Source organism: Electrona antarctica, assembly GCF_951216825.1.
Source record: "Electrona antarctica genome assembly, chromosome: 10".
NCBI classification, from domain to species: Eukaryota; Metazoa; Chordata; class Actinopteri; order Myctophiformes; family Myctophidae; genus Electrona; species Electrona antarctica.
Genome location: NC_136791.1, coordinates 37,470,083 through 37,473,339, shown reverse-complemented (window position 1 = coordinate 37,473,339; position 3,257 = coordinate 37,470,083).

The window sequence follows — 3,257 nt, the reverse complement described above, 5'->3', positions numbered from 1 at the left end:
GATTCACTCTGACGTGATATCTGTGATGTCAGTGACGTCACATACTAACCATAGCAACCATGCTCGTTTTTTTGGTTGCTAACCATAGCAACCATGCTCGTTTTTTTGGTACGAACAAACAGTGGAGTGGTTTTCACCACTCAAAAATGGAGGACCAGTTGTACCCATTGTCAGAGTGGGCATGTGGGCATGAAATAAGGTATGCAATGGTAACGTCATGCTCATGTCACCATGACTCAGCCATAACCATAAAAGGAGTCCCAATACACAATACCGACTTCAAACTCAGTGTGCGCATCGGAAAGGACTCGATGGAGTGTGGTGCTCGCGGTCAAGTCATTCGGATACACAGTTGTCCAGAATTGCCGATCCGACCGATATGCCCAATTGCCTATATTTGGGCATACCAATATATGGGCTTACTGAAATCATCAGGGATCTCCATACGTGGGCATGAAATGGACAAGCTTGGACTGACAGATACAGAGATCTCCATCTCTCCATGCAAATCAGTACTGCTCTGAGGATCACATTTTTCTAGTTTAATTTGTTCTATATCTACCATGCATTCAGAAAGCTGTTTTCAATTTGACATTATTAAGAACTTCCACTACAATGATTTGGTTGACTAAAGCCCAAACTGCACCAATGATTCGCAATGCAACTCCTTGCAACATGCAACTATACTTGCAACCATTATCCCTTGGCAGTTGCAAGGAGTTGCATTGGTGCGGTTGACCTTAAAACTGTTTTGTTGCAAGGAGTTGCATTGGTGCGGTTGACCTTAAAACTGTTTTGTTGCAAGGAGTTGCATTGGTGCGGTTGACCTTAAACTGTTTTGTTGCAAGGAGTTGTTAACTTGTGACTAGCTGCATTGGTGCGGTTTGGGCTTTAGAGGGAGGAGAGGAGAGATAAGATTTTTGGGGGAATCCTGTTCATTTCTGTAGATTCAGACAGCAACAGAAATTATGCCGAACAGAACAGAGGGATAAAACTCTCAACCTTTCAAACTCTCAGATTACTTGCTTTACTCAAGAAAGCCCTGACATGTTTGTTATACAAGACCCCAAGCTGAACCCACCTGGTGAGGGATTGATTAATGCAGTTCAACTTGACCTCAACCACAGTCTGTTGAATCAGTGTCGAGCTGGAATACTGAGGTGGACAGGACATAATGTGAATTCATATGGTTAAAGTAAAACTGCAATGCAATGTACTGTAATCCTGCTGTGTCATGCAGAGGCTGTCACTTCATAGAATCGTCAGATCCATATACCCTCTCTCCTTGCCTCTCTCTCTTTCTCTCTCTCTCTGTTCACATTCCTGTGACCTGTTTCAGATCAGTGTTTGCTGTTCAAAGGCAGAGCACATGAACAGAAGAGAGGATAAGGTAAAAAGACACAAACACAATCCTGGATTGATTTACATTATAATACCTGTAATGACGGTGCATCAAACACTGACAACATGTGTCAGTGTTTGATGTGTTTGTGTGTGTGTGTGTGTGTGTGTGTGTGTGTGTGTGTGTGTGTCTGTGCGTGCGTGCGTGCGTGCGTGCGTGCGTGCGTGCGTGCGTGCGTGCGTGCGTGCGTGCAAGAGAGAGAGACAGAGAGAGACAGAGAGAGAGAGAGCAAAGGGAACAGGTGTATTTAATACGAGGTGGGGAATTAGAGAAAGAGAACCGAGATGGAAGGAATTGATGACAGCGACATGAGTGAGAGGGATCTGATATAATTCTGAGGCTATCATCTCTAAAACCTCTTATATCAGATTGTTGTGTTTGTTTGTTTTTATCATTGAAAACACCATAGAATGATTCTGATCAGATTCAAAGCATCTGATTAGACACTTAATATATTATCTTACATTAATTGATTTCTGTGGAAAATACATTCTACAGAACAGAATTAGTATGTACACCAATAGCAGTGTTATATTAGTTACAACATACAGTAGTATGATGTGGAAAGTATGACAAAAATGTTTCTATAATTACAGACGTAATGATGTTTAAAACAGACATCATGATGTCTGTCTTAAACAGTCTCCTAGACTCCTTCACGCTTTTCTGTCTCCCTCTCTCAGCTCTCCTACAGTCTTTCTCAGCTTTCCTATATTGTCTGTTTCCTCCTCAGTACAACTGCTATACTGTCTTTCTCCTCATTCCTCACCTTCCCTACTGTCTTGTGTCTATCACCTCTGCATTGGAGTGGTGCAGCCACTCCAATGCACTCCAATGCACAGCAATGTGTGTCCCTGGCTGGCTGGCTGTGTCCGCCCAGCACGGAAATAGTGTTTTTTCACCACCAAGTGTCACCATTTCGCAGCCTAACACACACACACGCACGCACAAGTACAGTACAAGTACAGTACAGCACCACTCAGTTCAGACGGGTCTGATTTTTTTTCTTTTTTTTTGCAGCTTTCCTATACTGTCGTTCTCTGCTACAGTAATTCCCTCTCAGCCTTCCTACTGTGTGGAGTGGTGTAGGCAGGTAAACTGCCTCCCCTTTATGAAAATAATGACATATAGAAGATGTGTACCGTAAGGATGGAGGAACTTTAAACCCCACCCCTCTGCTTCTTTAATCCAGCGCACTTGATATGCCATTGTCTCAAATCATTTGCTGTCATACACTATGCTCAGGATGAGGATTATGCCCAATCCGCCATGAAGGAAGGGTGTGTGTGTGTGTGTGTGTGTGTGTGTGTGTGTCTCTCATGGCCAAGGGGCTATGAGTGTAATCTGGGAGCTCATTCGTTAATGCCACACTCTGTTGTATCACAGGGAATTATGAGACGCCAGCTTCTGTCTCTATCCTGGGATGACATCATTGAACACCTCAGTGAGCGGGAAAAAACTTCTGACTTCTGACAATTTACGGTTAAACCAACCAAAACGTGAAGTGCCACCATGAGGCATATCTAACATAATTATAATTAAGCGCATGTCTGTCTGTCTGTCTGTCTGTCCGTCCGTCCGTCCTAGCCCCCCTGCTCCTCACTGGCTTGCACAGTTGATTTGAATTTGCACACAGATATTGACCATTCCATTATGCAGGGCCTCTCAAAGCCCTTTTTCAATTATTAACGCTGTTATTAAATTTAATAGTTATTACATTTCTCCATTCACTTATTATGGGGAAGATTGAAGACTCCAATTCAAGTATTTTTTACTTGGAGACCGTAAGCGCAATATTTACAAAACTTGGAGAGTTGGTTCATAATGATTACGAAAATTAATTGCAAAATAATTA